The following is a 12,042-nucleotide window of genomic DNA, read 5'->3' as shown; positions in this document are numbered from 1 at the left end:
ACTACACCTAGCTAATATGTTGAATGAGGTCTCAGATTACTAAATCAATATATAATAATTGTATTCCTATTTATCAACACTATGCAACCCAAAAAAATGAAATTAAAAAATAATTTAATTCACAATAGTATTAAAAAATACTCACTTCAGCAGCATGTATACACAATAGTGCTGAAAAACAAAACTAGGAATAAATTTAACAAAAACATTAAAATTTTGTATACTGAAAAGTACAAAACATTATTGTATGGAATTAAAAATATCTAGAGAAATGGAGACATTCACAAATTGATCTACAGATTCATACTTATTACAAGTGTTACATACACTATGTAAAAAGTCAATTCTTAAAGATTACGTACAATATAATTCACGTAACAGTCCTGAAATGATAGCAATAGAAATGGTAATCAGATTAATGAGGGGGAGGAGCTGAGGGAGAGATCATTTAAAACTAACAGAAGGGGTCTTCAGAATGATGCGCATTTTGACTTTGGTGGTGATCATAATGAGGAATCTCCCTCACACTCCCCTTTACTTCCCTGTAGCTATGACTTCTTATTCTGGTATAGATAAGATTAGCAACTATGTCCTGTAAACAAAGTGTATGTCATCTTATTCTTGCAATATTTATAATTCTGTGCTTCTTTCAAGGCTAAGCTATTAATTGCTTTGGACTGTTTAGTCTTGCTTCTTTTTCCTTACTTGCTGCTGCCCAGTATCTAAAGACCAATCCCCTAAGCAAAATATATAAAACTAGTCCTTTGTTCTGATGTTTGACTATTTTGAATTTACCAGCTGAGTCAATGTAATTCTAAAAATAAAGTTCTTCTGCTTTTCTCATCAGTCTCTCCTATCTCTTAAAATACTGCAATTATTTTCACTGTCACAAAGGAACAGTAGATGAAAAATCTGCTGTCTCCTTGGCTTTCAGGTTTGAGACCAATGGGAGTCCTGAGACTTCTGGCACCACCATCTTGTGGTGCTTCAGCTCAGAAAGGAAATCAGCCCTCTCACAGCTCAGAGACATCTCCCTTGTCAATGCAAATGGAACCTGAGAGGATTCAGGATGATTCCAGAACAACAGCATGCTACAGGACTGTGGTAATGTTTTGGTGGTGCAAGGAAAAAAATCTGTCTGATTAAGATGGAAGGGGAGTCTTAAACTGCCCCCTCCAGGTGTACCTAGCAATCTGACATGGATTCAGTCAGATAAAACTTATAAACCCCAAGTGGAACACAGGAGAGTCCTGCAGTAAGAATGGCTCATGAAGGTGAGTAGTTAGTAATCTGACCTGGATCCAAGTCAAACCACACTGGCATCATGAGAAGTGGCCTAAAAGGAGAAGTGGCTCATAGGAGTGTTAGGGATGTGGGAGTGACCATGACAGTTGCTCACAGTCAGTTTGATTTGGACTAAGTCAGATGAAACCTATACCCTAAGTAGAGAATGCAGGAGTGGCCTGCAATGAGAAAAGCTCACAGAGAGTGTTAGAATTGTGTGAGTGGCCCATAACAGGAGGGGCTTAAGAATCTGGCACCTGGAAGGGGAGGTGTATGAATGTATGTGTGTGTGTGTGTGTCTGTGTGTGTGTGTGTGTGTGTGTGTGTGCATGTGTGTGTGTGCAGAATGAAGTGTGTGAGTCTGAAGGATGTGAGAAAAATATATAACTGTGAGTAAGCAAAGTGTGTGAGTCTGAGCTAGGCTAAGCTGGGGACTAGGGGAGTGAGGCAGTCATTAGAAAACAAAAATAATTGCAAGAATATTTGTTCCATAATGGGCAAAAGCATGAAAAACCTGCTTATAGACAAGGCACCACAGGCAGGATGATAAAGAGGAAAAAACAGAGCACCCTATGAAATGGGTAATGACAGTTACTAGTCCAGATGGGGACCAAAACTAAATAAATACCTGAACAACTTTGGCAGCTAGACTGAGAGGGAAGCACGAGGGCAAGAGGCTTAGGTCCAGCTGCACTTGCCAAGATTGGAAGGATGAAGCAGAGGTTGTTTTTTTATTTCAAGGCAAGCATGGAGCAAGAAAGTACCTGGGGTCTTCTCCTGGCTTCAGGAGCCCCAAGGCCAGTTCTTGTTTGGTGCCATCAGCTTGGTGCTGACTGCAGCCATCTGAAAGCCAGAGTAGCTCTAGCCTGGGGCTGAAAAGCCAAAGTCCTGTTGGGGCCTAAGAAGATTTTATAGGAGGAAGCAAATTAAAAGTTTTGGATACTTGGTAAATGTGCTTTTTGTTTCCAATTTGAGTTGATATTTTTATTTCATTTAACACGTAAAATATTTTTGTGTACTGCAAATTCTTAAATTGCAATATAGGGTTAACTTGCTCTTTTTTTTTGCTCATTGTTCATTTAAGATAAGAACACTGATTCAAAATTACTTAGAGGTCTGTTGAAAATCCATCAAATTTACAAGTAACAATCTGAAAAAAAAAGAGAAAAGCACACTTTAAAATCCAAGCAGTTGCAGCTGAAGTTGTTATAGAAGTAACTATAGTAAGTGAGAGAGGAAAAATATTAAGAAAGCTACAAGCATAAGAAGTATGCTTTTGTTTCTATTTTTAAATTAAAGAATAAAAGACATAGAAAAGAAAACCAAAAGTACAGTCAAACAAACAACAAGAAAACAAATGCAATAACAGTATAGGCTTACAAAACAAGATGGTGGTAATTTGAAAATGGTTGTTATATTGCCTATTGTTAACTTCAAGACGATTGCTTAGATTAACGGATATAGACATGTAAAATTGATCTAAACATATGAGTATTAACTGTTATTTTCCAATGACTAATAAAATTAGTAGTATAGTCATTTTAGCTGTCATTCATATATATATATATATATATATATATATACATACACACACAAATTTATAACTTTTTCTTTTCCTTCTTTCCTCCTTTCCCTTATTCCAATTACTTTTTCTCTTTGAACAGTTTCTTACCCTTACATAGTATTTATTATAGATTTTGGAACATATATAATTTTTCAGTTTCTTACACTAGGGAGACAATTATGGCATTGATACATGTGAATTTGATTGATTTCAGTAATGAGTATGGTCGCAAGTCATGTCCATTTACTTATAAAAGTCTTGAGGTGATCTTTCTTTATAGCTGAGTAGTACTTCACTGTGTAAAAATGCCACATTATTTTATCCATTCTTTCATTGACGGCCACTTGGGCTGTTTCCAAGATTTGTCTATTACAAATTGTGCTGCTATAAACATGGGTGCACATATATCCCTGCCCAGAAGCAGAATAGCTGGGTTAAATGGAATCTCTAATCCTAGTTTTTGCTGAATCTCCACACTGATTTCCACAGTGGTTGCACCATCCTACACTCCTCCCAACAGTGAAGAACAGTTCCTTTTCCCCCATAGCTCCTCCAGCATTTGCTGTTGGTTGATTTCTTGATCTTGGCCAATCTTTTTGGGATGAGATGGAATCTCAGTGTTGTTTCAATTTGTATTTCCCAAATGACCATTAATCTAAACATTTTTTTCATATATTTATTTGCCATTTGTATTTCTCCATCTGTGAAGTGTGCATTCATCTCAGATGCCCAATTTTGGATTGGGTCCTTGAATTTTGGGGGCATGAGTTTTTTAATTCTTTGTACTTTCTAGATAGAAGTCCTTTGTCTGAGGGACAGTTGGCTAAGATATTCTCTCAATTTGTGGGTTTTCTTTTCACTCCGTTGAAGAATTTCTTTGACATGCAAAATTTTTTAATAAGATGAGATCCCAGTTGTTGATATGGGAAGTATTTCCCTAGCAGTTTTTTTTTTTTTTTGGCCTTTTTGAGACAGGGTTTCACTATGCAGTTCAGGCTGGTCTTGAGCTCACTTTGTAGCCCAGGCTGGTCTCAAACTTGCAACAATCCTCTTGCCTCAGCCTCCTGAGTGCTGGGTAGCAGTTTGATCTTTGTTTATGAACTCTCTGCCCACTCCCATGTCATTAAAATTGCTAACTACTGTGTCTTGCAGTAGACTTAGTGTTTCTGTTTTAATACTAAGATTTTTGATCTAGTTTGACTTCAGTTTAGTTCATGGTGATAGATATGGATCTATTTTTTTGTTTGTTGTCAGCATTTGGAGAGCCAGGATTTTAAAGCACCATTTATTAAAGAGGCTATCTTTCTGCCAGTGTACATATTCAGCTCCTTTGTCAAAGATCAGGTGGCTGAGTATGTTTGTAATTGTGGCTGTATCTTCTGATCTACTCCATTGATCTTCAGGTATGCTTTTATTCCAATAACATGTTGATATTATCATAGTAGCTTTGTAATATAATTTCTTTTTAAAATTTTTTTATTTAAAGAGAAAACAACATAAAACAAAATGGTAAAAGGCTACAAGTAATACAGAGTTTCATAAAAAACAGTAAGAAATCACTAGTTAATAGATTACATATTGTCATCTAAGAAATCGTTGTTCAAGTTACAAAATTAAAGCATATAAAGTGGAAATTCAAACAGTGAGACTGCAAACAGCTGTGGTCAATGATCCAAAAAAAACTTAGTAACATGGTTTTCTATCTTACACACTTAAATATACATGCAGTTATATCCTTTAGAGCACTTTCTTTTCCTCTCTTTTTTACAATACCAATTACACATTTTGGATTTTATTACTCTCACAGTTCTTATTACTTTTTTTGAAGAGAATAAAACCAAATGTGACAAAACAAAACAGAGTCAGTCAAAACAATAGGACGGACATAGTACATGATGCAAAAACAGAATACAAGGTGATCAACATTGGTTACCATAATTCCTCTTGCTATCTTAAAAAGAGTTGCCTATATCATCAGGTATAATAAAATTGAACAAAACAGTGAAAAACAAAACCAATAAAGCCTAAAGATTTGAGACATTACTGAACTTCAAAAGAAGATAATAGTCAAACCAGAACGGGCATCATAAGAATCTTATTGCCTTCAAAGTAGTTGCCTATACCCTCAAACTTGATACTATCAAACAAAACAGAATAGAGTAAAATTGGTCAATACAAGATAGTGAGGGCAATACAGCAGTTCAAATAAGGTTAATAGGAAAACAAAAAAGTTACTATAATATATCCTGCTATTTTTTAATTTATTTATCTCTTAATTTAAAAAAATAATAAAAAATAATTTTAAAAAAGGAAAGATTGAGATAAAAGAGGACACAGAACAATTTAAGCAACATAGTTTTTCACCACAATGTAACCTGACATAATAGTAGTTACCATAGTGTCTCCTTCCTTGAAATATTTGAGTACAACTTCATAAATGATAGCATCAAATATATCAAGACAGTGAGAAACCATTCAAGAGGATGAATGTATTACAGGGTATTTAGAACCAGCTAAGAGAAAATGAATAATGGTTTTTATATTATTTCTTCGCCTATAAAAAATTTTCTTTATACTATCATATATAATAAAATCCAATAAGATACAACACGATAAAACCAATAGAGACAGAAGAACAACAGCTTGATGGGACTTCAAAACAAAATGATATTAAATCAGCACTAGCTATTATGACGTCTTGTTTGCTTCAAAATATCTGTTCATACTATGACAGACAACAAAATCAAACAACTCTGAATAACACCATTCCAATTAATGAGTGAAAACATTATAAGGCTTCAAAGCAATATAATAGGGAATCATGATTACCACATACTTTTATGTATTCTTATCATTTCTTACACTAGGGAAACTATTCGGTATTTATACATGTGAGTTTGATTTATTTCACTTATGAGTATGTTCTAAAACTGCGTCCATTTATTTATAAACATCTCAATGTGATCCTTCTTTATAGCTGAGTAGTTCTCCATTGTATAAAAATACCACAACTTTTTTATCCATTCCTCAGTTGATGGACACTTAGGCTTTTTCCAAGATCTGGCAATTACAAATTGTGCTGCTATAAACATGGATGCACATATATCACTGTGGTATGCTGTTTTCTGTTCTTCTGGGAATATGCCTAGAAGTGGAATAGCTAGAACAAAATCCAAGCTTTCTGAGAAATCTCCAGACTGACCTCCACAATGGTTGTACCAGTCTACACTAGCACCAACAGTGCAGGAGAGTTCCTTTTTCCCCACAGTCTCTCCAGCATTTGTTATTGGTGGTTTTCTTGATCCTGGCCATTCTTTCAGGAGTGAGATGAAATCTCAGTGTGGTTTTAATTTGCATTTCTCTAATGAGTAATGATGATGAACATTTTTTCATGTATTTATTTGCCATTTGTATTTCTTCATCTGAGAATTGTGTATTCATCTCAGATGCCCATTTTTGATTGGATTTTTGAATTTTGGGGGTCTGATTTTATTAATTCTTTATATTTTTTAGACAGGAGTCCTTTGTCTGAGGGACACAGTTCACTAAGATTTTTTCCCAGTTTGTGTGTTTTCTTTTCACTATGCTAGAGATTTCTTTTGACATACAGAAACTTTTTAATAAGACATGATCCCAGTTATTGATTCTGGGAAGTATTTCCTGTGCAGTTTGATTCCTGGTCAGGAGTTCTCTACTTACTCCTATGTCTTCAAGATTTTTACCCAATTTGTCTTCCAGTAGATTTAGTGTTTCTGTTTTAATATTCAGATTTTTGATCCATTTAGATTTTAATTTATTACATGGTGATAGGCAGGGGTCTAGTTTTAGTTTTCGGCGTATGGAGAGCCAGTTTTTCAAACATCATTTATTAATGAGATTGTCATTCTTCCAGTGAACCTGTTTGGCACCTTTATCAAAGTTAAGGTTGTTGAGTGTGTTTGTAATTGTGGTTGTATCTTCTAATCTATTCCATTGATCTTTGGCTCTGTTTTGGTTCCAGTACCATGTTGATTTTACTACAGTTGCTTTGTAGTAAAACTTCAAGTCAGGGATTATGATGCCTGCTGCCTTGCCTTTGTTGTTTAGAACTGTCATTGCTATTCTGTGTCTGTTCTCACTCCAGATGAATTTCAGGAGTGATTTTTTGAGATTTATGAGGTTTGTTGATGGTATTTTTATTGGGATTGCATTGAATCTGTATAACAGTTTTGGGGGATCGGCCATTTTCATAATATTTATTTTTCCTATCCATGAGTAAGGGATGTCTTTGTATTTTCTGAGATCATCTTTAATTTCTTTTTTCAGTATGTTATAATTTTCCCTGTATAGGTCTTGCACTTCTTTCGTGAGTGTAATTCCTAAATATTTCATTTTTTTTGGTTGCTAGTGTGAAGGGTGTGGCTTCCCTTATTTCTCTCTTTGTGATTTTCTTGTTAGTGTATAGGAATACTATTGATTTTTGAGTATTGATTTTGTATCCAGCTACACTGCTGAATTTATTGTATCTAAAAGTCTTTCAATGGCGCTTTGTGGGTCTTCTATGTAGAGTATCATATCATCTACAAATAATGATAAATTAAGTTCTTGTTTTCATATCTTTACCCCTTTTATATCTCTCTCTTGTCTAATTGGTCTGGCTAGTATTTCCAATGCTATATTAAATAGGGGTGGTGATAAGGGATATCCTTGTCTTATACCTGATTTTAAAATAAAGGTCTTCAACTTTTGGCCATTTAGTGTGATACTGGCTGTTGGTTTGTCATAGATGACCTTTATCATGTTGAGATAAAGACCATCTATTCCAATTTTCTGTAAGGTTCTTCCCATAATTGAATGTTGGACATTATCCAAAGCTTTTTCTGAATCTATAGAAATGATCAAGTGATTCTTACTTTTGGCTTTATTGATGTGGTGGATTACATTTATTGATTTACATATGTTGAACCATCTCTGCATGCCTGTGATGAGTCTCACTTGGTCTTGGTGTAATTTTATTGAGGATTGGTTGCATCCTATTTGCCAACATTTTATTGAGGATTTTTGCATCTGTGTTCGTTAGGGAGATTGGTCTGTAGTTTTCTTTTTTACATGGGTCTTTCTCAGGTTTTGGTACTAGAGTAATATTTGCTTCCAGGAATGCCTTAGGAAGGATTGCTTCTCTTTCAATTTCACTAAACAATTTAAGAAATGTCAGCATTAGGTCTTCTTTGTATTCCTTGTAGAATTCTGCAGTGAATCCATCTGGGCCAGGGCACTTCTTTGTAGGTAAGGACTGAATTACATTTTCAATTTCATTAACAGAAGTTGGGATATTCAGCAGTTTTGCGTCTTCTTGACCTAGCTTTGGTACTTCATATGCTTCTAGGGAACTGTCTATTTTTTCTGTTGTTATCAAACCCTTGAGAGTAGAGGTTTTTGAAATAGGTGTTGATGATCTTCTGTTTTTCTATAGAGTCTGTAATGATTTTGCCTTTTTCATTCCTTATTGCGTGAATTTGAGAATTTTCTTCCCCTTTTTTAAGAAGGTTGGCTAGGAACTTATCAATTTTATTTATTCTTTCAAAGAATCAACTCTTTGATTAACTGATTCTTTGGATTGTTTTCTTAGTGTCTATTGCATTGATTTCTGCTCTGACTTTTATAATTTAGTCTCTTCTTTTGGCTTTGGGCTTCACTTGCTCTTTTTTTCTAGATGGTTGAGGTGTAACATCAGGTTATTTATTTGTATTCGTTCTGTTTTCCTGATGTGGGAACTCAGTGCAATAAATTTTCCTCTGAGGATGGCTTTCAGTGCATCCCACAGATTCTGGTAAGTTGTATTTTTGTTTTCGTTTGCTTGCATGTATTGTTTAATTTCTTGTATATCGTCTGTGACCCACTGATTACTCAAGAGTGTGTTTTCAGTTTCCGTGTGTTTGTGGGATTTTTGCAATATCTTTTATCACTAATTTCTCATTTCATAGCGCTATGATCTGATAACATGCACGGGATAATTTCAACTCTTTTGCATTTATTTAAATATGTTCTGTGAGTTAATATATGTCTATTGTAGAGAAAGACCCGTGTACTGCTGAGAAGAATATGTATTCTGATGTTGTTGGATGGAATACTCTGTATATGTCTACCAAGTCCATTTTTTCACAGGTGTAATTCAGTTCTGTTATTTCTTTTTTTTTCTTTTTTTGTCTTTTTCGTTTTTATCGGTACCAGGGATTGAACTCAGGACTGCCTACTTGCAAGGCAGGTGCTTATGCCGCTGAGCTAAACTCCCAGCCCCCTAGTTCTGTTATTTCTTTTCTGATTTTCTTTCTGGTTGATCTGTCCCTTGGTGTCAATGATGTGTCAAGATTTCCTGCTAGAATTGTGTTACTGCTAATTTGGTTTTTCATTTCTGTTAATACTTGTTTTATATAATTTTGTGCTCTGGAATTTGGTGCATATATATTTAAGATAGTTATTGCTTCCTCTTGAAGTTTTCCCCTAACCAGTATGTTGTGACCTTCTTTATCTCTTCTGATCATTATTGGTGTGAAGCTCACATTGTCTGCAAATAGAATAGCTACCCCCACTTTTTTGTGTGTTCCTGTTGCGAAGTATTGTTTTCCATCCTTTGACTTTCAGTCTATGTGTATCTTTTTGGGTTAGATGGGTTTCTTGTAGACAGCATATGGTTGGATTTTGTTTCTTGATCCATCTGCCAGTCTGTTTCTTTTAATTGGTGCATTGAGACCATTTACATTAATTGTTATAGTTGTTATATGTTGATTTATTGTTGACATGTTATCTTTCTGCTGTTGCATATTTATCTTTCTGTTGCATATTTATCTTTCTGTTGTTATCTTTCTGTTTGTCTGTTTTGCTTAGTGCATTTTTCCTAAGTGCATGTAAACTATCTTTCAGTATTCTTTGCAGGGTTGGCTTGTTGATCATGTAGTTCTTCAGCTGTTCATTTCATAGAAGTATCTTATTTCTCCATCGATTTTGAAGGACAGTTTTTCAGGGTATATCAGCCTAGGTTGGAAATCATTTTCCTTTAGGATCTGAAATACTTCACTCCATGGTCTTCTTGACTTTATTGTTTGTCCTGAGAAGTCTGCTGTGATTCTGATACCTTTTCCTATATAGGTAATCTGTCTTTTCTCTCTGACAGCTTTTAATATTCTATTCTTTGTTGGATTTCTAGGATAGTGATTATTATATGTCTGGGTGTAGTTTTATTTTGGTTATGGTTATTTGGAGTTCTATATGCTTCACTGATCCTGATATCAGTTTCTTATCTCTTCTTTTGCAAATTTTCATATATTACTTCTCTAAATATCCTTTTGACGTCCTTTATGTTGTCCCCTTCTTTTTCTTTAACAGCTATCAATCATATGTTGTTTTTCTTTGTGTCATCTTGCAGTTATTGAATTGTTATTTCCTGATTCCTTGTTATCTTTAAAAGATCTTTCCTTTCCTGTTCACTGTCCGCAATCTTGTCTTCGAGGTCTGAAATTCTATCTTTACTTTCATTGAGGTGGTTTTTAAAACTTTCAATGGAATTTTTGATTTTCTGTGTTTCTCTTTGCATGTGTTTTATGTATTCTGTTTGTTTCTTATATTGTTCATCCAGGGATTCTATCTTTTTGTTTAGTTCCTCCAATTTTTTAACTGCATCTTCTTTGGATATTTTAAATATCTCCTTCATTTCTTTTATGATTTCTTCTTTTACCTGGGAGATTATTTCTAGTTTGAATTCTTTTAAAGTTTCTCCGAGTTGCTCCTTTATTTTGGTTACTATTATTTCAGGTATTTCAGGCATATATCATGTATTTTCTTCTATGTACATGTCTCCTAGGTTTTCTTTGGATGAGCTTGAGGTTTGACATTGCAATTTGGTCTTTCATTTTATCATTTTCCTATATTTCTGTGTTGCAAGTGTTGTTCCAAATCTTCCCCTTTGCCGCAGTAAATTGTCTCCTATATCCTGGGCTCATTTGACTCCTCTGGTAGTGTAGCTCCATCCTTGGGCAGTGAGGCCCCTGGATTAAAAGAAGGTTACCAGGCTCCTCTCAGGTAGGTCTAAAGCCTCCTGGGCTGGAGGACTGAGACTGCTTCTTGCTCTTTCGTTTTATCATTGTCCTCTGGGACCTGTGTGCTTGATCAGTCACCTTCCTGATGGATTGCATTGGAACCCTGCATTGGACAGAGTTTCAATCCTCCAATATCCTCATGGGTAGCCGGAGTGCACCCTCAACCTATGATGCCAGATCTTTGTGCTCTGTGATCTGTGAGGGTGGCCAAATGATTTCCTGATGTACTGTGCTGGGTTGCTTTGGAATGCTGGGCTGGACAGAGGTTGGATCCTTTTGCTGCTCATAGGGAAACACTCCAGTGGTGTGTTGCTGAGGCCTAGAACCTGGTTGAGTGGAGTTGAGATCTTCTGGCACTCAGGTGGCTAGCAGGGACACAACTACTGTATGTTGCCAGGGCCTAACGCCTGGCAAGGTACAGTTCAAAACCTCAGGGACCCAGGTAGCTAGATAGAGCATCCCCATAGTGTGGCACTGCTTGGACCTTGCCTCTGGATGGGAGGTGTTCAGAGTCTCTGGAATGTGCAGCTAACAAGAACGAGTCCCTGGTATACAGTGCTGATGCTGGGGCCTTGCTCCTGGCTGGGTGGAGTTTGAAATCTCTGGGACCCAATGCTGGCTAGGTGGGCTGCATCGCTGAACTATGGAGCTGGTACCTTATGCTCTGATAGGTGCAGCTCAAATTTTCCAAGACTCATGGTCACTCCCTGATGGGCAGCTCTGGGGCTTGTTATAGCTTAACTCTGACCAATGTGCCTCCTCTTGTTCTGTAGGCAGAAAAAACTTAACTGATAGGGTTAAGTTTCTTTTTTTGTTGTTTTTTTGCTTATTTTGTTTATTTTTTTTTTATTTTGAAAGTATACAACAGAACAAGTCAGAATAAAGCCAACTAAAATCATACAGTGATATTGGTACAGAACTTCGCAGCAGGTTACTGGGATAACAGTAATAGGTATCACAGTATATTTTGTTATCTTTATAATAGTTGTTCTTTCAGTCATGTATATCAAAATGAGATGAAATACAGAACACTATAGAATTTATCAAAACAGAATATTGAATAGAGCAGTACCATTAATTAGAAAAGAGCAAAACAGTAATAAAAATATTTGCCTTCAAAGA

This window comes from Cavia porcellus, unplaced genomic scaffold (assembly GCF_034190915.1).
Source record: "Cavia porcellus strain 051 isolate PalLab524CR breed Dunkin Hartley unplaced genomic scaffold, mCavPor4.1 scaffold_3, whole genome shotgun sequence".
In the NCBI taxonomy this organism is placed as follows: domain Eukaryota; kingdom Metazoa; phylum Chordata; class Mammalia; order Rodentia; family Caviidae; genus Cavia; species Cavia porcellus.
This window is presented reverse-complemented; position numbering follows the sequence as displayed.